Here is a 27,422-nt window from a genome sequence, read left to right as displayed (position 1 = left end):
GGAGTCGCGGACTTCAGCGGGGCTGCAGCGCCGTCGAGCCTGCGAAGGTCATCACGTTCCAGCAAAGATCACGGAGTCGGTTGCAGGCGGCATCACCAGATTCAGCAACGGCGGCAGTCCGAAGTCGCCCGAACTCAATTTCCTTGGATTGCCACCAGCTTTCCTTTCAGGGACTGGATAGGGCACCACTTGTCAGAGCAGGAGTCTCTCCAGAGACTCCAGGTGCTGACAGAGAGACGTTTTTGCTGTCCCTGAGACTTCAAATAACAGGAGGCAAGCTCTAAATCAAGCCCTTGGAGATTTCTTCCCAAGATGGAAGGCACACAAAGTCCAGTCTTTGCCCTCTTACTCTGGCAGAAGGAGCAACTACAGGATAGTTCCACAAAGCACAGTCACAGGCAGGGCAGCACTTCTCCTCAGCTCTTCAGCTCTTCTCCAGGCAGAGGTTCCTCTTGATGTACAGCAGTGATTTAAAGTCTGTGGTTTTGGGTGCCCTTCTTCTACCCAATTTCTCCTTTGAAGTAGGCCTACTTCAAAGTAAAGTCTCTTTTGAATGTGAAATCCTGCCTTCCCCAGGCCAGGCCCCAGACACTCACCAGGGGGTCATAGACTGCATTGTGTGAGGACAGGCATAGCCCTTTCAGGTGTTAAGTGACCACTCCTCCCCTCCCTCCTAGCACAGATGGCCCATCAGGAAATGCAGACTACACCCCAGCTCCTTTTGTGTCACTGTCTAGTGTGAGGTGCAACCAGCCCAACTGTCGAACTGACCCAGACAGGGAATCCACAAACAGGCAGAGTCACAGAAACGGTATAAGCAAGAAAATGCTCACTTTCTAAAAGTGGCATTTTCAAACACACAATCTTAAAATCAACTTTACTAAAAGATGTATTTTTGAATTGTGAGCAGAGAGACCCCAAACTCCACATGTCCATCCGCTCCCAAAGGGAATCTACAGTTTAATCAGATTTAAAGGTAGCCCCCATTTTAACCTATGGGAGGGGCAGGCCTTGCAACAGTGAAAAACGAATTTAGCAATATTTCACTGTCAGGACATATAAAACACATTACTATATGTCCTACCTTAACCATACACTGCACCCTGCCCTTGGGGCTACCTAGGGCCTACCTTAGGGGTGCCTTACATGTAAGAAAAGGGAAGGTTTAGGCTTGGCAAGTGGGTACAGTTGCCAAGTCGAATTTGCAGTTAAATCTGCACACACAGTCACTGCAATGGCAGGTCTGAGATATGATTACAGAACTACTTATGTGGGTGGCACAACCAGTGCTGCATGCCCACTAGTAACATTTGATTTACAGGCCCTGACACTTCTAGTGCACGTTACTAGGGACTTACTAGTAAATCAAATATGCCAATCATGGATAAACCAATCAACAATACAATTTACACAGAGATCATATGCACTTTAGCACTGATTAGCAGTGGTAAAGTGCTCAGAGTTCAAAAGCCAACAGCAACAGGTCAGAAAAAATAGGAGTCAGGATGCAAAAAGATTGGGGATGACCCTGCATAAGCAAAAACGTCCAACAGGTAACATTACACTTAGATTTTGTGAATGGCCAAAAGCAGAAAAGTAGAAAAGTAGTATAGTTACTCAAAAGTTTAGGAGTACATTACTGTGTAACTTACAATTGTGAGTTACCTTTGTGAATAGCTTTAATATTTTTTAAGACTTAACATCTGTTTCAGTCATGGATCTCTCTCACATATTTTCTTAAGGGGAACGTTTATGTGTTTGATAGCTAAAAACTTGTTAAATACCCATCCAGCACTATAACCATAATGTATGTTGATTGCCTGTAAAATGAAGATCATGCCGTCCTAAAGTTCCTATGTATTAGAATCTATGGAGGTATTTTTGCCTTCTAAGTACCGACTTTTTATATATAATTTGACGACTTTAATATGCACTTTTTTTTTTAAGCGTCTTAATGTATTCTATAACATATGTAGAGTTGAACTACAAGATGAGAGGAGTGGGAACACAATGCACAAACTAGAATACTTAAAAATTCTCAGATAGTTTTTACGGAAATTATATGTTAAAATGTAATAATTGGTGTGAGCAAGTATAATGGAATGGTTTTAATTAACTATGCATTTAATAAAATAAACTTGAACTTGAGGGGAAAGTGATCAACAAATTGCAGTTTATCACAAACCTACTTTGAGAAATGCACCCTCATTACAGTATGTAAGAAGTGGTTTAATGATCACCATGCAGAGGAATCGATTACACATTCAATGACTATGATATTGATACTTCAGCTATTCAGGAAAACTGTCCCAACATCTTGTGGCCTAGTCACTAGTTAAGCTATACCACTGAGTTTCAGCTTTTTCTATTTTAATTTAATTTTAATTGTAGCATCAGTTGAGAATCACACTTCTTGGATGTCACTCTACTTTCTTCATTCCCTTGAACATATCGTATAAAAAGCTCCTTTTTAGAAACTTTGACTGTGATATTGGTTATTATAGGCTGATCCTTTCATCACTACCGCCTTTTGTGCTCCCACATTCTACACTAGTAGCCACGTAGTTTAATCATGTTATTAACCCTGAAAATGTTGTTGCAGAAAGGAAGCTGTGTCTTTGGCTGTTTACTGCAAACTTCAAAATTCTTGCATCACTTGGCCTTATTGACAGGTTGTTATCCTTGGAGATTTCATTGCTGAAAGTATGTTTGTCAGTCTAAGCAGTGTAGCACACTTTACTGCCATTCAGTGTAAGGAGGTTTACTACAAACATCAAACTCTTTGCACTACCTGATTCTATAGTTATAAGAGATATAATCCACAAATAGAACAGACCATTGCTCCATATAATTACTTGATAATACTCTTTCAAAACCTTTCTACCCTAAGCTAGGTGGCCCAACCCCTTAGTAACATAAAGTCAAGACTTTAGATTTTTTACTACAAACAGCCCATGGAGCTCCACATTAGTCAGTTACCGGGCCTTAGGAACATACTTCTCTTCCATTCAGGATCTTCAGTGCCTTGTACATGGTAATTAATTGAAGATGAAGGTCAAAACCAACAGGAAGACACATGTTTTAGTGGAGCTCATAGCATCAGTCAAGAATGACACTTCTTGGCTGCCACTTTACTTGTTTTCTTTCCCTTTTGCAGAGGGATTGTATAGTATTCCAATGCCTCTCCAAAAACCTTGACAGCTGCATTAGTTATCTAATGATGCTTCTGTTGTCACAGCAGCCTTTTGTGTCCCACGTTCTATACTATTAGCCATGTATTTCAGTCAAGTTTTTAGCATTGTTGATGAAATTGCTGAAAAGATACTGTGTCAGTGTCTGCAGCCCAGGTGATTTTAATGCCACTGAATGTGTTAAGGTTTATTGCAAGCTTTTAACTTAACACCTAGATTTGTTATCAAAAGATGTCTTCCACAAACTTGATAAACCATTTATCCATATTGTTGTATATAATTTTTCTAAGACTTCTCTTCTCTAAATCACATGGTCCAAACCCATTGTGGCCTAAAGTTGACACATTGTGTTCTTCTAAAGCATGGGTACTCACAAACTTTTTCTCGGGGGCCAAAATTGCAGTATGGTTGGCGGCCGAGGGCCACACTGAAGTGACAGCGGGGGGCGGGGCTTAGAGGGGGCGGGGCTTAGAGGGGGAACAACCACCCCACCCCCTTTTTCAAAACAATGCCCCTACCCCAGTAACACACACAGCGCGCACACATACAGCGCCATCTGCTCTCACCCCTACCCCAGTAACACACACAGCGCACACACATACAGCGCCATCTGCTCTCACCCCTACCCCAGTAACACACACAGCGCGCACACACACAGCGCCATCTGCTCTCACCCCTACCCCAGTAACACACACAGCGCCATCTGCTCTCACCCCTACCCCAGTAACACACACTGTGCCATCTGCACACAGCGCCATCTGCTCCCACCCATACCCCAGTAACACACACAGCGCCATCTGCACATAGCGCCATCTGCTCTCACCCCTACCCCAGTAACACACACTGCGCCATCTGCACACAGCGCCATCTGCTCCCACCCCTACCCCAGTAACACACACAGCGCCATCTGCACACAGCGCCATCTGCTCTCACCCCTACCCCAGTAACACACACAGCGCCATCTGCTCTCACCCCTACCCCAGTAACACACACTGCACCATCTGCACATAGCGCCATCTGCTCTCACCCCTACCCCAGTAACACACACTGCGCCATCTGCACACAGCGCCATCTGCTCTCACCCCTACCCCAGTAACACACACTGCGCCATCTGCACCCAGCGTCATCTGCTCCCACCCCTACCTCAGTAACACACACAGCGCCATCTGCTCTCACCCCTACCCCAGTAACACACACAGCGCCATCTGCTCTCACCCCTACCCCAGTAACACACACAGCGCCATCTGCTCTCACCCCTACCCCAGTAACACACACTGCGCCATCTGCACACAGCGCCATCTGCTCTCACCCCACCCCAGTAACACACACACACAGCGCACACACACAGCGCCATCTGCTCTCACCCCTACCCCAGTAACACACATAGCGCGCACACACACAGCGCCATCTGCTCTCACCCCCACCCCAGTAACACACACACACAGCGCACACACACAGCGCAATCTGCTCTCACGCCTACCCCAGTAACACACACTACATTAAAAACAAATAAATAAATAACCAAAGAGCCTTACCTGACTCAAAGCACTGTAAAGATGCCACAAATGTGGAACAGCAGGCAGGCAGGCGGGCAGCAGACGTGGAGCCGGTGACAGGAAGCAGATGACCAAAGCCCCATAAAAGTTAGCTGCAAGCGCTGACTTTTATGGGGCTTTGGCTTCCAGGATCGTCAGGGCAACGCCATAAACAATGGCCGCCCCACAAGGAAAAGTGAATAGATCATAAAACTCCATGTCCTTCATCTAGGATCCCTGATGCCTTGGATAGGATGCAGTGATGATATTGAAGTTGAAAGCCAATACCAACAGGAATGTGCCATTCTCTGGATCTATTATGCATGTTAAGGCTGATGTTAATGTATCCAGGCTTCCAATTACAAACCTCTACAAGGTGAGTAGAGTAGCTGTACATTACCTGTGTGACAGTGCTTCTTACGGCTTCAACTCTCTTGCAGCAAACAAATACAAATATGTGTATGCACATTTAGAGATATCTAATCCTGGTGTGTCAGTCCTTGTTCTGGGATACAGAGCTTGCAGGGTCTAATGGGCCACAACCATGATGGATGGGGTAATTTGCCTCTCGTGTCCAGGGTTACTGCCTGCTATGGCTCTGAAAACAGTACCAAGTACAACCCTACAGCACTTGATTCTCAGGGTTGCGAGGGTGAGCAGTCAAAGGCTTTTCACACTGGTTGTGTAGGAGGTAAAGACAAAGAACTAAAAGGGCCAAACAACAGAGACAATACCACACTGCCAAGCCCAATGTTTGTCTTGGTAAAAAGAGAAATATATTAATCACACAACAAAATTGTGGCTCAGGTATAGGGTTTCAACCAAGTGTGGCTCTGCGTCACCAGCCAAGATCTACATTTCTTACACAGTAATAGAGGCTCAGGTAGAGGGTTTCAACCAAGTATGGCTTTGCGTCACCAGCCAGATCTACATTTCTTACACCATCTACAGAGTTCTAACTAACAGAGTTCAATTAATTAAACTATGCATGATGCAAATCAGAGACGGAATGAGCATGTGATCATGGCAGTGGATGCCGGAGTTCTTCGGCCTATTGGACACAGGCAATGGACAATTCCTTGCAAGTATAATTATCAGCTTTGATATTGAAGTGGAAACCAGACTGTGTGGACATGAGGGTTTCAGAAGTATCTGTTTTGGTTTCAAGGAAGTTGAAAATTCTGCATTTGTTATTACTCCAGTGAATGTTGAGATCCCCAAAGAATATGCTGTTCAAACATCTGTTCTGCTGCAATATAGTCCTCTGTGTGCTGAATAAAGCCCATTTTAAGACTAGGTGGGTGATGGATGATGTGGAGACAATGAGAGAGTATGTTAATAGCAACTTTGAATCATTTGAAGGAAGATGAGTCAGTTCTTGACACTTGAGTACAACTGAAGGACTTTTGTGTAAGATGGTTAAACCTCCCCCATGTTTGAAGTGTCTACCTTTGTGAATGATCTCATAACTTGGTAGCAAGAAAGGTATCCAGAATGGCATTTAAGTACTCACTCTGTCATAATTCAATAATACAGGCAAGATCAAAGTGATGTGCAATGCTGCGGTCTGCTATAGCCCAATGGTGAGTGTTAGGAGATCTTGTGCTGCACAGCAAGCATGATAGTTGGAAACGAGATGGTGTGGTGGGATTAGATGCTTGGGTTGGGCCAGAGTACATAAATCTTTAAATGCGGATCACTTGCCAGGAGTGGACTTTGTTGCAGAAGATGGTTAAGATCTTGAAGCAAATGATGACTGCTTGTAAATATGCAGTGTAGAAGTAGAAACTATCTGAGGATGTAAACACACGATGTTTAGAGTTCGTGATGCAGAGCCTGGGAATCTAGAAATTGTTGCGTTGTTGACAGTTTGCAAGGGTTACTAAGGAACTAGCAGCTAATTTTGATAGCCGAATGAATGTCAGCTGATTAACAAGAGTAACTAAAGAGTAATTCAGTCTACGATGTGAAAGAGAAAAGACATACTTTGGAGATGTGTAACTTCTTTAATTAGCCTAGTAGCAGTCTATACTTAGGATCGATGATGATTGTGTTATTAGATCAGAAGCAGATTGTGTCCAGTACAGAGGAAAATATTTAATCTATGTTGCTGAATACAGATTCGGTAGTCCTACTTCAGTTTTGATGACTTGGCATCTTGGGAGTGTCTATTTAACTATTTTGATGATGGAGCGGCTTTACTTAGTCCTTTCCTTATTTTATTTTATTTACTTAATTTTGCTTGGATTGCCCGTATCTTTCAGTGCAGGCGGGTGAGAGTGGATGAGGCATACCTTTGTTTCAGTAGTAGAGAGGGACAGGGTGGTATCAGCTACGAAGCATCTATTGGTTATCAGTGATTTTTTAATTTCAAGAAGGGTTTGCGTTCCAGCAACAACGGGCTTGTGATCCAAGAATTGGAATATCACCTATCTTCTCATTTGGGCCTGCAAGTTCAGGCATGTCCACCATGTCTGGCTGACTGTAAAGTTGCCGTTTCAGGTTGACCATACATTAATGATCTCTGCATGGCTCACAGAGTCAGCTATCGGTCTGTTTCTCAGTCCAATAAGGATAAGCTCATTGTTTACCCTCCAGCTTGCTATGTGCCTTTCAGATTGTTTATACAATACAAATACTGTAAATTGTATGACAGAATATCGTATGGAAACTATCCAATGACGATAAAATTCTGGCCTAAATATTAAAAAAAAAATACCACCCCAACGGAGATAGATTTGCTATTATCAAATCTAAAGGGTTGACATTTTTGTAAGAGATAAATTCTAGCGATGACACTCTGGTACCATACCACCCAGTAGTTCTTACAAAGGTGGAGGAAGGCTGGACGGCCCTTCACTGGGATGGTGTACTCTTTATAAAATGACTGACAGTTTGTGTCCCCTTAAGGCCTCTATGACTTTTTTCAACAGATTGTAAACCTTGATGTTTACTCTGAAGACCTAATCAATCTTCTGTGAGCACTGGTTTATTTTTACTGCCAAGAAACCCTCTAGGTATATGCACGGTCTTGAAATTACTCCCTAACTTAACAGAACGTCCATGCAGATTTGCAATGAGACCATGCCACGGGAAACCACAGAGTTAACCCTAGGCATAAACATATTTGCATCTGAATATGACTCTGAGCAGCAGCACGCGCACATCCGGAAAATGCAGACATTACCATCAATAAGGGAGGACAAGAGCTTGACTCGCTGGAAATGATGTGATGAATTACTTATCGCCTCATTAAACAACATCAAGATTTTAAAGAAAATCTTGTGATTGAAGCCCTAATAATCTCTCCTGTGTACGCGCCAGTGTTTCCAATTGGCAAGATACGAGCGCGAGCGCGCGGATGCCCGTAACGTCTGTCAGCGAGGAGATGGAATAGATCTGAAACTATTTTGTAAAATGTTTGAAGGCGCACACAGCACTGTGTTTAATTGAATTATGGCGTTCGGCGTTCGCCTCAATGGCGATGTGATGTGCTTGATGGGTTTTGAATTGTTGTTTCCAGTATTTTCAATTAGAGATCAAAGAAAGACGGCAAACAGTCTTTCTGTTGCTTGAAGGGTAAACATGTTTTAATAAAACATCCTTTTGAGTCCTGATAATAACTGGGTTTTGATGTATGAAATATTTGTGTATAAATAAAAGAATCGGCGCCCCTCTTTATTGTATGTTTTACATGGGAAAATGGCAAACTATGGATAGCAATTAAGCAAGACGTCCCAAGCGTTTTTCTACTTTTTTGATCATTAGCTGAGTAAAATATGATGAAATTAGGACTCTTCTGCAAAAGGCAGTGAAAATGTATGAATGTATCAGTGGCCGTACCTTTAGTGGGTCAAATGCCTGGAGGGACAGGCTGAAGTGTGAAGGTATTCTATAATCCGACAAGGACACCCTTGAGGTCAGATCCCCACACCATTTTCTCAGCGACCCAAAATAGCGCAGTGGCGTACCCCTCGCCGAGTGTGATACGGAAACTCTGTGAAACTGTCCATTTTCTTACAAGGATGTCCTCCAAGAAAAGGAGTCGAAATTGCCAAGCGACATTAGCACCGATCATGAGTTGGGGTGGATGTGTTATGTTATTTTGTAAAGTGCACTATCACCTGCGAGAATATTCTGCACTGGATGAGTGTGTTATTTTTACTACATCCACTAAACCCCGACACCATGGGGTAAGTTATTAACTGGGTGTTGTAAATACCACCTATTCTGAGAGTCAGTAGGAAAATGGATCATAGTAGAAGTTATTTAGGGGCATATTTATACTCCGTTTGCGCCGGAATTGCGTCATTTTTTTGACGCAATTTCGACGCAAAACTAACTCCATATTTATACTTTGGCGTTAGACGCGTCTAGCGCCAAAGTCCATGGAGTTAGCATCATTTTTTAGCGTGGCCACCTACTTTGCGTTAATTATATGCAAGGTAGGCGTTCCTGTCTAAAAAATCGACTCCGAGGCATGTGCGTTGGATTTATACTCCCGGGCAAAATTCACACCCGGGAGTGGGCGGGTCAAAAAAAATGACGTACGGCCGCTTTTGCGCCGTTTTTTAGCGCCTGCAAAAGGCAGGCGTTAAGGGACCTGTGGGCTCTGAAGGAGCCCAGAGGTGCCCTCCCATGCCCCCAGGGAGCCCCCTGTCACCCTTGCCCACCCCAGGAGGACACCCAAGGCTGGAGGGACCCATCCCAGGGACATTAAGGTAAGTTCAGGTAAGTTTAAAAAAAAAAAAAAATTGTGGCATAGGGGGGCCTGATTTGTGCCCCCCTACATGCCACTATGCCCAATGACCATGCCCAGGGGACAGAAGTCCCCTGGGCATGGCCATTGGGCAAGGGGGCATGACTCCTGTCTTTGCTAAGACAGGAGTCATTTCTATGGGGGTTGGGAGTGAAAAAAAATGGCGCAAATCGGGTTGAGGCGAAAAAATTGCCTCAACCTGACTTGCCCCATTTCTTGACGCCCAAGCCCCATATCCCCCTACGCCGGCGCTGCCTGGTGTACGTCGTTTTTTTTAACGCACACCAGACGGCGCCGGCGGCTAACGCCAGCTAACGTCATTCAATAAATACGGCGCCCGCATGGCGCTTCAGAATGGCGTTAGCCGGTGCTAATTTTTTTGACGCAAAACTGCGTTAGCGCAGTTTTGAATCAAAAAGTATAAATATGGGCCTTAGTGCTTCAAGCACAAACTTCTGAATTTATCAACTCTCACTGGACATCTTGCGGCTGTAAATATCGACTGGTTTGACTTTCTGAAATTTACCTGCAAAAGATTGTAGGGGGCAGAGTAATGGCTACAGTATTCAGAATGCTGATAGGTGAAGTGACAGGAGTTACCGCTTATATTGGAATTTTGCACCCCAGTTCTGACCGGGGCTCCGAAGGGCTTCATGAATTCCCAGGCTAGCATGGAAGCAGGGTGGAAGCGTTTGGATGAATGACTTCATGTTAGGTTGAATGCAGTGTCTTGTAAAGAGAATTTGTCTCCTGAGATATTATGTCCCAGAGTCCTGATACCCTAATATATTTCAAGCAGGGGATTTGGATGTATTTCAGGATATCAACCACAAAAATATTCTGCTACTCAAATTTTGTAGAAAGAATAGTGACAAAAAATAATGAAGTTAAGAGTATACTAGTATTTGTTAGAACAAGCATCCTTGGCGTGGTCTCCCCTGTCTTTCTTGCCTCTGCTTCCCATGTTTTGACTGTGTGCTGGACTGTGCTTTTGGTGTTTTTGGTACTCTGCGCACTTTTGCACTGCTGACCAGCACTAAAGTGCAAGTGCTCCTGTGTAAAGTCTATGTGTGATTGGCTTTTCCATGATTGGCATATTTGATTAACTAGTATGTCTCTAGTAAATTGCACTAGAGGTGCTCAGGGCCTGTAAATCAAATGCTGCAGGACTGCAGTACTGGTTGTTCCACTCACATTAGCAGCCCTGTAAACATGGCATAGACCTGCCGCTGCAGTGTCTTTGTGTGCAGTTTTGAACTGCCAATTCGACTTGACAAGTGTACCCACTTGCCAAGCCTAAACCTTCCCATTTTATACATGTAAGACACCCCTAAGGTAGGCTCTAGGTAGCCCCATGGGCAGGGTGCAGTGTATGTGAAAGGTGGGACATGTACTGATGTGTTTTACAGGTCCTCACAGTGAACTACTGCCAAATTCGTTTTTCACTGTTGCAAGACCTATTTCTCTCGTAGGTTAACATCCCTTTGGGAGCAGATAGAAAGGTGGAGTTTGGGATCTCTGACCTCACAATTTAAAAAATACATCTTTTAGTGAAGTTGTTTTTTAGATTGTTAGTTTGGAAATGCGACACTTAGAAAGTGGGCATTTTGTTGCTTAAACCATTCTGTGACTCTGCCTGTTTGTGGATTCCCTGTCTGAGTCAGACTGACAGTTGGGCTGTTTGTAAACCTCCTCTAGACAGTGACACAAAGGGAGCTGGGGTGTAGCCTGCATATCCTCATAAGCCATCTGAGCTAGAGTGGAGGGAGGAGTGGTCACCTACACCTGAATGGGCTGTGTCTGCCCTCAAACAATGCAGTCTCCAACCCCCTGGTGTGTGTCTGGGGCATGGCCTGGGCAAGGTAGGATCTTGTGAACAACAAAGACTTTCCTCTGAAGTTTACCTACTTCAAATGCAGAAAGGGGTATAAGTAGTGGACCCAAACCCCCAGACTTTGGAGCACTTCTGAAACCAAGAGGAACCTCTGCCAATGAGAAGAGCTGAGCAGAAGCAGTGCCCCTGCCTGTGATGGTGCTTTGTTGAGCTATTCTGCAATTGCTGCTTCTGCCTGTGAAAGGGGACAAAGACTGGCCTTTGTTGTGCATTCCTGCTTGAAGTAAAATCTCCAAGGGCTTTAACTGAGCTTGCCTCCTGTTCTGCAGTCTCAGGGCCATCAAGGACTTCCTCTGCCAGCACCTGGACTGTGTACTGAGACTCCTGCCCTGGGCCCTTGAAGGGTGAAGTTGGCAGAACAAGAGATGAAATCCACTCACAGAACGTTGTGTGGGGACATTTTTGACACGCCACCTGCAAGGCGGCTGATAAACAATGCGCCACCTGCATCGTGGCTGGGAGAACGACGTATTGAGGCTGGAGAAGTGATGCAACACCTGCTTGAGGCTGCTGATAACGAAGCAAACCCTATGCAGCGTGGTTTTCTAATACCATGCAACCGGATTTCATATGCATCATCCCTGGGCATCTAAGTCATCGTAAACCTGTGCAGTTCCAAGGTTCCCTGTCTGGAAATCGACACATTACTCACATGCGCGGGGAGAAAAACGACGCATCGCCGACCCAACCGGAGAAAGAACAATGCACGGCCTCACTTGCGAGAAAGGAATCGATGCATCACTGACTTTTCCGAAACACACTTGTAGGGGAAAGCAGCCTCTTTCTAGCTTGGTTACCCCCACTTTTGGCCTGTTTGTCAGTGTGTTTGACTGTGACTACTGGGATCCTGCTAACCAAGACCCCAGTAGTTATGCTCTCTCTCCTAAATTTAGTTGTTGGTAACTGTTATCACTCTGTATTTAACCCACAATTGGCACACTTGTGCCCCATTATAAGTCCCTAGTATATGGAACCTAGGTACCCAGGGCATTGGGGTTCCAGGGGATCACTATAGGCTGCAGCATATATTTTGCCACCCATAGGGAGCCTAAGCAAAGGGTTCTGCATGACTGCCATTGCAGCCTGCGTGAAAAGGTGCAAGCACCCTTTCACTGTCACTTTTCAAAGCACCAGGTGACTTATAAGTCACCCCTATGGCAGACCTTCCAGCCCAGAGGGCAGGGTGCAAAGTACCTGTCTGTGAGGGCACCCCTGCACTAGCAGCGGTGTCCTCACAAACTCCAGGCCATTTTTCTGGACTTTATGAGTGCGGGGACACCATTTTACGCGAGTACTGGACATAGGTCAATACCTATGTATAGTTACATAATGGTAACTCCTAACATAGGCATGTTTGCTATCAAACATGTTGGAATCATACCCCAAGGCTTTTGCAAGCATTGGTTGTATGATTCCATGCACTCTGGGGGCTCCTTAGAGCACCTCCCACTATTGCATTACAGCCTTCTGAGGGTTTCCAGACAGCCCAAGCTGCTGCCACCTCCTAAACAGATTTCTGCCCTCCTGCTGCATGAGAAGCTCAAGCCTAGGAAGGCAGAGCAAAGGATTTCCTTTGGGGGAGGGGTGTTACACTCTCTCCCTTTGGAAATAGGTGTTACAGGCTTGGGAGGGATAGCCACTGGCAATGCTTTGAAGGACACATTTGGTGCCCTCCTTGGATAAACTAGTTTACACTCGTTAAGGGACCCCAGTCCCTGCTTTGATGTGAAACTGGACAAATCCTATCCATCACCACCCCAGGGGTGGTGCTCAGAGCTCCTTCATAGGGTACCTGGGTTTTGTCATCTTGAATTCAAGTGTGGCACAGAACTCTTCGAGCACCAGAGTGGCCACTGCCAGCAAGTGAGGTCAGAGCCCCCTTCTGGGTTGATGGGTGGTCACCCAGCTAGGTGACCAGTCCCCCTTTCAAAGCTATTTAGAGTCTCTTTCTTCGGTGGTTCCTCAGATTCAGATTGCAATACTCCAGCAGGAATCCTCTGCATCCTCCACTTCGACTTCTGATGAAGAAACTGCAGCTGGACTCTACAAGACCCTACAAGCTGCAACAAAGAAGCAAGACTCCTCATGCAACATTGCATCTCCGGCTCCTTCCAGCAACTGCAACATTTCCCCGGTCGTGCATCCTCTGAGGACAGCCTGTCTTCAGCCTGCATCAGAAGGAAGAAGGAAACTCCCTTGGGGTAAAATAGTCACTCCCCTGCTCCTGCAGGCACCAAAAGCAATGACGACCGGCTGTGTGGCTCCCCTCTCCTGCTCAGCCGCATGGATCCTGCATCACGGGAGGTGGACTGAAGTGATCCCGACACTCCATTCTTACAGCTGTAAAACTTGGGAGGAGGTAAGCCCTTGCCTGCCCACACACGGCAATACCACCATTCACTGCATCCTTTGCGGCTGCCAAGGCTTGTTTGCATCCTTTCCATGAGATCTTCAGACATCCTGAAGCTCCAGCTCCCAGCAACCCATCCTGTGTCGCACAGCTTCCTGAGTGGTTCTCCAGCGGCATTGGAGCCTTTTCTTAGTGCTGCATGGGCCTCTTCTGCGACTTTCGTGTCCCCGTCCTATGGAACTCCTGTGGGTGCTTCCTGGTTTTCTGTGGGCTCTCTGTGTTGCTGAGGGATCCCTCTGACTACCCCTCCTGGGTAGAGTCCACCTGGTCCTTCCTGGTCCCCGACAGCGCCATTTTCCGCTAACAGATTCTGAAGACACAAACCCGACTGCAATCCTCCTTCTGGAATGGGATATCACCTGCATCCTCCAGGAACCCAACTTCATCTTCTTGAGTGCAGTGCTGACTCTTCTTCTTCACCAGTGGTTCACTTCTTGCACCTTCATCCTGGTGGGTAGGGGCTCCTGCCCTTCCTGGACTCCACTATGCTTCTTGGACTTGGTCTCCTTCTTCCACAGGTACTCTTGTCCAGTAATCCACTGTTGGTGTCTTGCAGTCTCTTCTGGGTTTTGCAATATTCTTCTCTACTTCTCTGTGTGTGTTCTGGGAAACTTACCATGATTTACTCCTGTTTTCCTGGTCGCTGGGGTGGGTTGTGGTACTTACCTTTGGGCTTTCCTAGTACTCCCAGCTCCCCTCTACACACTACACTTACCTATTTGGGGGACCAACTTTCGCAGTCTATTTTTTTGGTTGTGCTCCCCCTAGGGCCATTTCTCTCTGTTGTGATTTTCACTAATTGCACTATTTTCTGTTTATATGCCTATTACTGCATACTAGTGTATATAATTTGTGTATTACTTACTTCCTAAGGGAGTATAGCCTCTATGGCGTTTTTGGTATTTGTGTCACCAAATAAAATATCTCTATTTTTGTAACGCTGAGAGTTTTCTTTCATGTGTGTAAGTACTAAGTGTGACTACAGTTTTATTGCATGAGCTTTGCATGTCGCCTTGGCTGCTCATCCACAGCTACCTCTAGAGAGCCTAGCCTCTAGACATTGACTACACTACAGTAATTAGGGATACCTGGACCAGGTATAAGGTGTATGTACCATAGGTACACACTACACACCAGGCCAGCCTCTTACAACGCTTTCCCTTGAAAACCAGGTACTTTCTGTAAAATCTTCGTATCCATTGTTTTCTATGGATTAAGACTCTTATTCTTTTGAAAATTCATATATTGACTTGTGTATGTTGGATTATTTGTCGTTTTGGTCTTGTTTGATTTAGATAAATATTACCTATTTTTCTAAACAGGTGTGGTGTTCATTTTGTAGTGTTTTCACTGTATTACTGTGTGTGTTGATAAAAATACTTTACACATTGCTTCTGCGATAAGCCTGACTGCTTGTGCTAAGCTACCAGGGGGGTAAGCAGGGGCTATCTAAGTTTCTCCATTGCCCTGACTAGAGTGAGAGTCCCTGCTTGGATAGAGTGCAAACTGACTGCCAACCAGAAACCCCATTTATAACAGTATTAATTTACTATTCTCAACTCCACGGCTACATTCCTTGAAGACATAGGTTGTAAAGGTACATAAATAGAGTTAAATATAGAAACTCTATACTCAACCATACATATTTACATTCACAATATTTTGTTATCAATATTCTTGGTATGGTTTTTTTGTAACAAGATAGTTATACTGGTAGCATACCAGATGACTCTTTTGAAAGCAACGAAAAGAAACCTTTCTGAGTGAATAATAATTTAGGCATAAAGGTGTGATAAAGAGGTCTGCTGTCTTGATAGAAATAAGGGGACAGCGGCACATCTTCAAGTCCACACCCATCCCTGCTTGTTTCCTGCAACATGAAACATACACACACAGTATCTGGATACTTGAAATTAATTTTAGAGGCAAAACCAGATGTATTATAAAGTCCACCACACGCAGTACTTATCTTTCAACTCCAGACTTTATTTTCATCTCCACTGTTCAGCCTTCATATAGTTTTCCTCATCCCCTTTTCTTCAGCTCCTCAGCTTCCTCCAGCTTACCTCCAGCCCTCTCTTCATCTAACATTCTATCTCAACCTCCCATCTCAACAGTCCGAGTGTTCCATGTTTCCACTTCCCACGGGGGCGAAGAACAAACCATTCTTAGACCTGTGTTATAACTAATACATATTACTACTATTATGACTATAACTATTAAATAATATAATACAATTAATAGATCTACTACAATAAATATTATACTACACTACTAGTAATTATTATACCTTATTACAACAAGATGCCACACCAATTTTTTATTTAAATTTGGGAACAGCCTTCCTTCAGTTTTCAAGATTAATTTGGAGGGTCTTCCTGAAATGACTAATTTAGCACAGTTAATTCACCTGACTTTGTGCTCATCCTAGTGATGAATACTTTTACTAACAATGGGGAGCTAAGGGCCATGATGACAGAAAAGACTATCCAGTTAATGTTATAGGACAAATAATTCCCAGCTGCCTTGTTTCACCAGGCATCTCCCATACCGAGTATTGGTTGTGGTTGTTGCTGAGGTTATTGAGATTTCTCTTGCACTTTGTTGATTGTTTACCTGAAACGTTAAATGAGTGTCAGGCAGATGTATGTATGTTTGCACGGTCATTTCACATGTTAGATAGTGCCACCATTTTCATCTGATGAATTCTTGGGAAAATTGGATGAATCTGGGTCCTGTTCATCTTTCTAAAAAATGACCACCCCTTGACCTGCATAAAACGTCATACACTAGAGACCATCTCCTAGTAGAAGGTAGGTAGTGTGTTGTTATGGAAGATGTGGGTAGAGTCCTAAAGTTTGTGTCCTGCATCTGTGTTGGTTGCCCGAAACATAAAATACACAAACAATAAATAGATAATGTAGTGTAAAAGACCAAAGAAGATGAAGCACTGAAGCTGGATATAAGTGAAGTTGCTGCTGGTCTTGGCTACTGTAAATTTAAGTTGACGGTGATGTAAAATTATTAGGTTACTCAATTAAGCCATTAGCTGGGTGCTTTCACTTTGACACTAGCACTGGTGAAATCTAGGGCCCTGATTATGACTTTGGTGGTCCAACCGCTGGATCTCCAATTTGGCGGTCAGGAAGACACCACCAACCCAGCGGCCTCCCCACTGTTGTATTACGAAGCTATATCCGGGCTGGCAGTAGTGGCTTTAGCAGTGTGACTTTAGCGGCATTCTTCGGCTCAGAAAGTGAGTCTGAAGCACATACCACCGCAGTGCAGCACCAAATGCACCTTGGGTGCACTGTTGCCATACACAATGTTGTGCATGCAACTGTGTGCACCAACAGTGTAGGAATAGGGGTCACAACATGTGCCCCCAGCCACACTGTCTAATGGGCAGAATTGCCCTGGGGCCCTGCTCATGGCGGGGTCCTCACCATGAAAATCTCAGCGGAAAGGCGGGCCGTGATCAGCATGACGGTGCAGCATCAGCACTGCCGCGATTGACCATCGCTTTCCCTACTGCCACCACTGCAGGATCCAAGATCCTGGCAATTGCAGCAGTATTGTGGTGGTTGGACTGTCATACTCATAATCCGGCCGTAGGACTTTAGTTACCCTGATGGCATTAAGAGCCACACTGAAGGCATTAGGGGCTTTTCAGAGTGAAGTTACCTGCCAGCCAGGTTCCACCAGGTGCCCACGATGGCACAGGTGATTCACGGCCTTTGGCCATCCCCTTTAAGCATCACTCCTGCTATGATAGATGGTGGCTCCAAGCCCCATAAGGTAGAGGTCAACCTAGGCAGAGGTAAAATACATGATAAACTGTAGACGTTTCAGGGGAATCGACTAGAACCCCCACAGTGCAATAAGCTCTATCTGTTTAACAGCTCCCTCAGCAACTGGATAAAGGTTCCCACTAATGACAAAAGGCCATTTAAAGCAAGGAATACTGCATTTTATCAACAAATTACCACACAACAGACTACTTTCAAAGAAGGAGCTTACCTGACCATGATATGTTTGTAACCAAAAATCCAAAACTAGACTTTTTTTTACATTAAATTGTACATCACTGATTACCAACGGAGTGATGCATGATGTACCTCACAGGGATGGTGCCAACTTCTGCCAACATGAGCGGGACACAGATGAGATAAAAGAGCTCACTAAATCTTGCCTAACTATGCCTCTCCCCTTACTGGGAATGGAACGGTTGACAGTGATCAGGATGATTATTCATGCTGCTATAGCTGTCGCACCCATTTCCGTTAAATATGTCTATTTAGAAAATGCCACTCACACGTCAACATCAGTCTGGAGGCTACAGCGCCATCTCTGAGAACAATTCCAAAATCATAGACTGCACAATAAATTTAGTGAGAAATGACACAGTATTAATCATAAATTCAGTAGCAGTGGAATCCAAAATTCCATGTGGGGATGATGTATATAATTGTAACCCCTTGCCCCAAAATACATTCCCTGTGCTTAAAAAATATACATATTGGGTCAGATGGACCAGAAACACAACAAAATGGGGTTTAGGGGTAGAAAACAGTGATGCACAGAAGCTAATTACAATGGAGAACGAGCCGATTACAAATGTAAATTTGCAAACGTGGCATCTGCCCATCAACCAAGCGTCCCTGAAGCATTGAGTTCTTCACACAGTAGAGCAACAGATGCCAATGGCGTACTGTGCCAGGAAAGCTACAGCAACTGGGAAAGCCACCTGATCCGTTATACAGTGTGGCTAGAATGGCACATTCAACATCAGCAGTTTTATTTGAAGACTATTTTGGAGGAGAGGGCTAAGATATTAAATTCCCCACAGATTACAGACAGCAATTACATTGTGCAAGAAGCACAAAAACAAACAGCTGCAACTTAAACAGCCTAACATAAGCGAGGCAATTGACAGCTGGTATTTTTCAGAGCCATGGGTAGTGCAAGAGAATGTTTCAAAAACTCCATTGTAGGAGATGGAAGCCTCAACTTAAAGAAACACAAATATTTTAATTCAAAAGACCAAGGTGGTCATTACAACCCTGGCGGACGGTGCTAAAGCGGCGGTAAAATCGCCAACAGGCCGGCGGTAAAACTTTTGCAATTATGACCCTGGCGGAAACCGCCAACAAAGACAGCCACTTTAACACTTCGACCGCCAAGGCGGTACAAACAAACAGCGCGGCGGTCACCGCCAACAGACAGTTGGAGGACAATGTACCGCCCACACTATTACAACCCACCAATCCGCCACCTTTTCCGGGGCAGATTCACCGCGGATAAAAACACGGTGGAAACAGGATTCCGAAGGGAAAACGCTCACCTCTACACACCCCATGAGGAACCAGTACACCATGGACCTGCAACTCCAAATTCTCCCTGCGATAGTTTTCCTGCTCCTCTACCAGGAGCATGAACGCCGGCGGCGAAGACCACGGTGAGTACTGCACCTACGACACAGGGGAGGGGGGGAAAGAGAGTGACACACACACGCAACACTCAACACCCCCACCCTCACCCACTACAACACACACGCTAATGCATATTGATACATCACAGTTACCCCCCCAAAACCCCCCTGGAACAATGCAAAGACAACAGAAAATGAGTGTAACCATTGTAATATATTAAAATCAAGTACACCAAAATATATATATACACCATGTACAAAATATATACCAAGCATAGTAGTCCAGGTAGTGCTCCAATTAAGTCCGTGGAACACTGGGCCCACATGGTATGGGCGAGGCCCACACAAGATCCCCAACCATGACGGAGAGAACACTGCAGGGGCATCAGAGAGCAAGAAAACAGGCACCTCAGGGGGAGGGAAAGGGAGGGGCACCTCAGCCGGTTGAGTGCACGATGCCAAATCCATGAGAGGGCCACATGCCCACTGTTCAATCCTTGGGAGTGCAAAGCCACAGTCTCTCAAGTCTCACAAGTGGGTGGGTTGCCCACTGTTCAATCCTGGGGAGTACAAAGCCACAGTCTCTCAAGTCTCTACAGTGGGTGGGTTGCCCACTGTTCAATCCTGGGGAGTGCAAAGCCACAGTCTCTCTAGTCTATACAGTGGGTGGATTGCCCACTGTTCAATCCTGGGGAGTGCAAAGCCACAGTCTCTCAAGTCTCTACAGTGGGTGGGTTGCCCACTGCCGTATCCTGGGGAGTGCAAAGCCACAGTCTCTCAAGTGGATAACAGTCTCCACTGGTTCTGGAGGGGGCATGGTGCCCAGAGTGCTTCATCCTGCTAAGGACAGAGGTAGTGGATGGATCTCTCCACTGGTTCTGGAGGGGGCATGGTGCCCAGAGTGCTTCATCCTACCAAGGACAGAGGTAGTGGATATGATTCTCCACTGTTCTGGAGGGGGCATGGTGCCCAGAGTGCTTCATCCTGCTAAGGACAGAGGTAGTGGATTGATCTGTCCACTGGTGCTGGAGGGGGCATTGTGCCCAGAGTGCTTCATCCTGCTAAGGACAGAGGTAGTGGATGGATCTGTCCACTGGTTCTGGAAGGGGCATGGTGCCCAGAGTGCTTCATCCTGCTAAGGACAGAGGTAGTGGATGGTTCTCTCCACTGGTTCTGGAGGGGGCATGGTGCCCAGAGTGCTTCATCCTGCCTGTGACGGACTCAGTAGCGTCAGTGGCATTGGCGTTCATAGGCCCTGCAGTGCTTGAGGCGGCGGTGCCCTGTTCAGCGGTTGTTGAGGCGGCGGTGCCCTGTTCAGCGGTGCATGAGACGGCGGTGCCCTGTTCAGCGGTTCTTGAGGCGGCGGTGCCCTGTTCAGCGGTGCATGAGACGGTGGTGCCCTGTTCAGCGGTTCTTGAGGTGGCGGTGCCCTGTTCAGCGGTTATTGAGGCGGTGGTGCCCTGTTCAGCGGTGCATGAGGTGGCGGTGCCCTGTTCAGCGGTTCTTGAGGCGGCGGTGCCCTGTTCAGCGGTGCATGAGACGGCGGTGCCCTGTTCAGCAGTTCTTAAGGCGGCGGTGCCCTGTTCAGCGGTTCTTGAGGTGGCGGTGCCCTGTTCAGCGGTGCTTGGAGTTGCGGTCTCCATTGCAGTGACTCAGCTGCTGGCGGTCCTTCATGGTCCAGCGGGGCTTTTGCTGGCGGTGGCCTCCTGGGCAGCTGCGCTTTTGCTGGCGGTGGCCTCCTGGGCAGCTGGGCTTGTGCTGGCGTTGTCCTCCTGGGCAGCTGGGCTTGTGCTGGTGGTGGCCTCCTGGGCAGCTGGGCTTGTGCTGGCGGTGGCCTCCTGGGCAGCTGGGCTTTTGCTGGGAGTGGCCTCCTGGGCAGCTGGGCTTGTGCTGGGGGTGGCCTCCTGGACAGCTGGGCTTGTGCTGGCGGTGGCCTCCTGGGCAGCTGGGATGATGGCGGTCTTCTCCGCCGTGCTGCTCTTTCCAGACTTGCTGACTTTCTTGTTCCCCTTCCCCACCTTGGAAGGTGTCGCAGCTGACTCTACACTCCCACCTGTACCCCTGGGAGTGGCTTTGGTGGCGGGAGTCTTCGCCCTCTCCCGCCGGACACTGGCCAACTTCTGATGCTGGATAGGTGGGGGACTGTCTGTGCTGTGGCTCCGTGCCACACTGGCTGCCCGGGTGGCCGGTGCACTCCAGATTCCGGTGACTTCAGGCACCACTGGTCCCGGAGATGTTGTGGCTGAGGTGCTAGTTCAGGACCTAGGAGAAGGATGGGGTGGGGGAGGTGTGGGAAAGAGGTCAAGGTTGGACAGGAAAAGTTTTTGGGAGACACTGGGACGGGTAGCTGGAGGGGGTTTGGGAGTGGAGGCAGAGGTTGTGGTTGTAGGAGGTGTTCGTTTGCTGACTTTGGGTGAAGGTGCATACGCTGGTGGCTGTTGTGAGGTGGATGGCTGTTGGGTGGGTGTGTGCCTGCATTTGTGTATCTTGGGAGGGGGCGTCACAGACACAGTGGGAGAGGACACAGGGAATGTTTGAATGGTAGTGGGGGTGGTGACTGCACGTGAGCGGGGTGTGGTGGTGGGTGTGCTGGTGATGGTAGTAGTGGCTGTAGAGGTAGTGCATGCAGGTGTGAGTGTAGACGAGACTGGGAGGGAGGAGGGAGACGAGGAGGAGGGGGACACAGTGGAGGCTGTGGATGTTGGTGTGTCTGCATGTGTGTGATGCTTGCATGAGTGCCTGTGGGATGTGTGGTGCTTATGTTTGCCTGAGCTTCCCTTGTGTGTTGATGTGTGTGCATGCTGGTCTGTAGGTGTGCTTGGGATAGGCTGAGGTACGGGGGATTGGGCCTGGGTGGAGGAAGTTGGAGGGGGGAAGCTAGACACAGGGACAATGGCTGCCATCAGTGCTGAGGCCAGAGTCTGAAAAGCTCGCTGAAGGGCCGCCTGACCAGAATGAATGCCCTCCAGGAATGCACTTGTTTGTTGCAACTGCCTTTCTACACCCTGGATGGCATTCAAAATGGTTGACTGCCCAACAGTGAGGGTCCTGAGGAGGTCAATGGCCTCCTCACTGAGAGCAGCAGGGGTGACTGGGGCAGGGCCTGAGGTGCCTGGGGCGAAGGTGATGCCTACCCTCCCGGGTGAGCAGGCACTGGGCGAAGGCTGATGGGCTGCTGGGAGGGCGGTGCTGGTAGGGGGCGTGGCGGCTGTACCTGTAGATGGGGTGGCACAGATGTTGCTGCCACCACAAGGGAGCTCCCTGCAGAGGACGAGTCCGTGTCGCTGGTCTCAGCTCCTGTCCCCGCCGTGGAGCTCCCCTCGCCCTCCGTCCCACTGGTGAACTCCGAGTCCGTAGTGTGGCCCTCCATGGCCATGTGGGATGCTGCCCCCTCGTGCTCTGGTGCCACTGCTCCTCTGCCTGATGATGCTAATGCACAGAAGAACAGGGAGACCACAAAAGGGTGGGGGAACGACGGAAGAAAGACATGTTGAGTGCATGTATTACCGCTACCGTTGGCGGACACGACAGACACAGAAGCCTCCTGCACTACGCCGTGCTCTTGGGCTCCACTGTTCAATTCCTGGGAAATGGCCTACTAGGCTATGGATGACATCTGCACACATGGATGACACAGGGGCATGACTAGGTGTAGTTGGCACTCTACAGAGGTGCGGTGGGGTGCCACATGGCCTGCCTTACGGAGGGACCTTGCCTACGGAACTCGCCCTGGCCTAGGGGAACCCACAGCCCACCTCCCCCACCCAGACAACTCCACTGCGCGCAAAATCAGCAGAATGCGAGTGTACTCACCCCCTTGTGGCTGCTGTGATGCCCTCAAGCGCCCATCCAACTCCGGGTACGCCACCGCCAGGATCCTGAACCTCAGGGGGGTCATGGTGCGACGGGCACCCCTCCCACGTTGGGAGGCCATCCCCAGCTGAGCCTCCGCCGTCTTCTTGCTCCAGCGGCGAATGTCCTCCCATCTTTTACGGCAGTGGGTGCTCCGTCTGTGGTAGACCCCCAGGGTCAGGACGTCCTTGGCGATGGCACGCCAAATATGTTTTTTCTGGTGGGCGCTGACCTACATGATTTGTACAGGGGGAAGAAAAAGTTATTACCAACTGCACCGTCAAAGTGATTAGCCCCCATCCCTACCCTTGCCATGTGGCACATGCACTCACCGTCGTTTCATGCACGCCGCACTCTCCCCCCTTCCTTCTTACATACGCCCCTCTCCACACAGGCATAGCCCATACAGCATGCTCCCAGTGTACTTACCTGTTTGTCTGTAGGACCGTAGAGTAGCGTGTACTGGGGGAGGACCCCATCCACGAGTTTCTCCAACTCCTCCGATGTGAAGGCAGGGGCCCTTTCCCCATACACTCGAGCCATTGTCTCTTCCAGACCGAGGTCACAGCAGCACTTGCAGTGTAGGTCCTCTCCTGTCGAAGATCAGGTATCGAGTGATTAAACAGATAGAAAATGGCGATCACGTCCGCGGCGGTGCGTACCGTCACCGCCGTCGTACATCGTCATTGGCTCCTGGGACCCAAAGGGTCCAATGTTAACCAATGCAGCATTGCGCTGCGGTCTTCGACCGCCTACCACAACGGTGTACAATGCCAGCGCAGTTACCTCACATCCCATTGTCCCACTTTACAGGTAAGGCAGCTGCCATTTCAGGGGCCCACATGCCTACAATTTAAACTGTGTCACACATACCTAGGCCTAGACTCAACACACATACAGGCCACTCTTTAGATTATGAATGGTGTTCTGGGTATGTTGTGGGTACGTACCTCTGAGTTGTTTGACTCTGTGCTCGCTGTTGCCCTTCATAGGTGCCGTCCGCTGGGACATGTGAGGAGATGGCGGCATCCTCCGGTGTACCGACCATTGGTGGACCTGTCGACAATGGAGGAAAGACATGTGATAATCACATACAGGCTTGACCGTGCCACAATCCAGGAACTGTGTAGCCAGTTGGAACCAGACCTGATGTCAGCTAACTGCCATCCCACAGGAATCCCCCCTCAAGTGCAGATGCTGTCAGTGCTCCATTTCCTTGCAAGTGGGTCATTTCAAACAACAGTGGCTATAGCATCAGGGATGTCCCAGCCTATGTTTTCCAACGTGTTGTCCAGAGTGTTGTCTGCCCTGCTGAAACACATGCGGAGCTACATCGTTTTCCCTCAGGTGGAGGATTTGCCTACAGTGAAAGGTGATTTCTATGCCCTAGGACATATCCCCAACATCATAGGTGCCATTGATGGAACACATGTGGCTTTGGTACCCCCCCACAGGAGTGAACAGGTGTACAGAAACCGGAAGAGTTATCATTCTATGAATGTACAGATGGTATGTTTGGCAGACCAGTACATCTCCCATGTGAATGCCATGTTCCCTGGCTCAGTTACATGACATCCACACCCTGCGGAAAAGCAGCATCCCTTATGTGATGGGTCAACTCCAGAGGCACCGTATGTGGCTATTAGGTGAGCCCCTGGAAGCAAGTCAGTGGGAATGGCTGTCTGGGTCTGAGGATATCCCTCCAGGTTAGTGTGTGTCTAACAGTTGTCCCTCGCCATTTGCATGTGACTCTGGTTACCCCAACCTGTCATGGCTACTGACCCCAGTGAGGAATCCCAGGACAAGGGCAGAGGAATGCTACAATGAGGCCCATGGGTGAACTAGGAGGGTGATCGAGCAGACCTTCGGCCTCCTGAAGGCCAGGTTCAGGTGGCTCCATATGATAGGTGGATCCCTATTCTGCTCACCAAAGAAGGTGTGCCAGATCATGCTGGCCTGCTGTATGCTTCACAACTTGGCTTTGCTACGACAGGTGCCTTTTCTGCAGGAGGATGGTCCAGATGGCGGTGTTGTGGCAGCTGTGGAGCCTGTGGACAGTGAAGACGAGGAAGCAGAGGAAGAAGACATGGACAACAGGGACTCAGTGATCCAGCAATATTTCCAGTGACACACAGGTAAGAATACAGACCTACCTACTACATGTACATGAACACTACTGCCTCTCTACTGTTTGTCGTTTTCACCCAGTGTATGGTCACTGAGTTGTCACTTTCCCTTATGATTTCACAGATGTGGGTCCCACTGTGTGACATCTGCTTTGATTCCTCATGGACTAGAGCTGTGTGACATAGGTATGTTGACATTGCCAATGAAAAAGCTTTTTGCCACAGTTATTGCTAATACACTATTTCGAAATCACAGCCTGACTCCAGATTGCTTTGTGCTTTAAGGGTGTTTATTTTAGTGCTCAAAATTGGAGGGGGTAGCAAAATGGTGAGGGGTGATGGCGGAGGAAAGTCCATGGCAGAGTCCAGTCTATTAGTCTCACAGGTGCATTGCCCATATGGGCATAGGAAGTGGAGCTGGGGCAGTTTAAGGATTGGCAGGGTGACAAAGTGGGACAGTAGGATGACAAACAGGGTGGTCTTGTTTCTTGGCGGGGGTCTTGGCATCGTTCTCTGTCTTTGTCCTGGATCTCAGGGACCGTTTGCGAGGTGGTTCTCCCTCTGCAGGGGGTGGGGTGCTGGTGTGGTGGTCCTGTGGCGGGCGTCCTGTCCACTAGCGCTGGTGGAGGTGATGGGCAGTTCATCGTCCAAGCTAGTGTCAGGGGCCCCTTGTTGTGCCACAGTGTCTCTCCTGGTGGTGAGTACTTCCTTCAGCACCCCTACGATGGTGCCCAGGGTGGAATTGATGGTTCTGAGTTCCTCCCTGAAGCCCATATACTGTTCCTCCTGCAGGCGCTCGGTCTCCTGAAACTTGGCCAGTACCGTTGCCATCGTCTCCTCAGAGTGGTGATAGGCTCCCATGATGGAGGAGAGGGCCTCATGGAGAGTGGGTTCCCTGGGCCTGTCCGCCCCCTGTCGCACAGCAGCCCTCCCAGTTCCCCTGTGTTCCTGGGCGTCCGTCCCTTGGACTGTGTGCCCACTACCACTGCCCCCAGGTCCCTGTTGTTGGGGTGGTGGGTTAGCCTGGGTTCCCTGTAGTGGTGGAAACACAGCTGATTGACGTGTCCTGGGGACTGAGGTATGGGCCCGCTGGGTGGGTGCTGTGCTGGTGTTTCCAGAGGGGGGAAGGTCTGTGGTGGCCTGTGACTGTGTGAGGGGAACCGACTGTCCCGAGGTCCCCGATGGGCCGGGCTGTTCATCTAGATCAAGTTGGACAGAGGTGCTGTCATCACTGTGGGCTTCTTCTGTTGGTGGTGTGGACATCTGTGGACCCTCCTGTCGGTGACGTTGGGTAGTGGTCCTGCAGCGGTATAAAAGGATGTTTATTACATCTGTGTGTGGCATGGTGTGCAATGGGTGGGTGACCGTGTACCCCAGTGCTTGCATTCCTGTATGGGACCTTGTGTGATGATGGTTTAGGGGGGTGTATGGGTATGTGCAGTGGGCATGCTTTAGTGATGGGTGTTCATGCTTTGTTGTTGCATGCAATGCTTGGGGTTAGGATGAGTGGTTTGTGATGTTGGGACATTTGTGAGGGGTTAGAGTGATGGGGGTGAGGGTGGGGTATGTGCTGGCATGCAGGTGGGGGGGGGGATGTAATAGTTAAGATTTGACTTACCAGAGTCCATTCCTCCTCCTACTCCTGTGAGGCCCTCAGGATGCAGAATCGGCAAGACCTGCTCCTCCCATGTTGTTAGTTGTGGGGGAGGAGGTGGGGGTCTGCTGCCAGTCCGCTGAACCGCCAGGTGGTGTCTTGAGACCACGGAACGCACCTTCCACCGTAGGTCGTTCCACCTCTTCCTGATGTCCTCCCGATTTCTTGGGTGCTGTCCCACTGCGTTGACCCTGTCCACTATTCTTCACCATAGCTCCATCTTCCTTGCAATTGAGGTGTGCTGCACCTGTGCTCCGAATAGCTGTGGCTCTACCCGGACGATTTCCTCCACCGTGACTCTGAGCTCCTCCTCCGAGAACCTGGGGTGTCTTTGCCGTGCCATGGGGTGGTGTAGGTGATGTGTGGGGTGGTGTGTGGGGTGATAAGTTTGATGATACTTAGTGGTGTGTAGTGTGCGGTGCGTGGTAGTTATGTGGGTGATGGTGTTGTGTACCTGTGGATGCTAGTGTTGTTGATGGTGGTGTCTCTCTCTGGCCTTCGTTCGTGATTAGTTGTCGTAAGGGTTTGTGGGTGATGTGGGTGTGTGTTTTATATTGTATTGGGTGTGTG

The 27,422-nt window shown here is 48.1% G+C and overlaps 1 protein-coding gene across 6 annotated transcripts in view; it reads right to left on the bottom strand.

Annotated features, from left to right (window-relative positions):
* Positions 1-27,422, bottom strand: part of LINGO2 (leucine rich repeat and Ig domain containing 2) — a 3,618,115-nt gene that overhangs the window by 2,925,793 nt on the left and 664,900 nt on the right. The gene's annotated exons all lie outside the window — the stretch shown is intronic.

The sequence above is a fragment of the Pleurodeles waltl genome, chromosome 1_2, assembly GCF_031143425.1.
Source record: "Pleurodeles waltl isolate 20211129_DDA chromosome 1_2, aPleWal1.hap1.20221129, whole genome shotgun sequence".
NCBI classification, from domain to species: domain Eukaryota; kingdom Metazoa; phylum Chordata; class Amphibia; order Caudata; family Salamandridae; genus Pleurodeles; species Pleurodeles waltl.
Note: the sequence above shows the minus strand (reverse complement) of the source record. Positions and strands in the feature narration are given on the sequence as shown.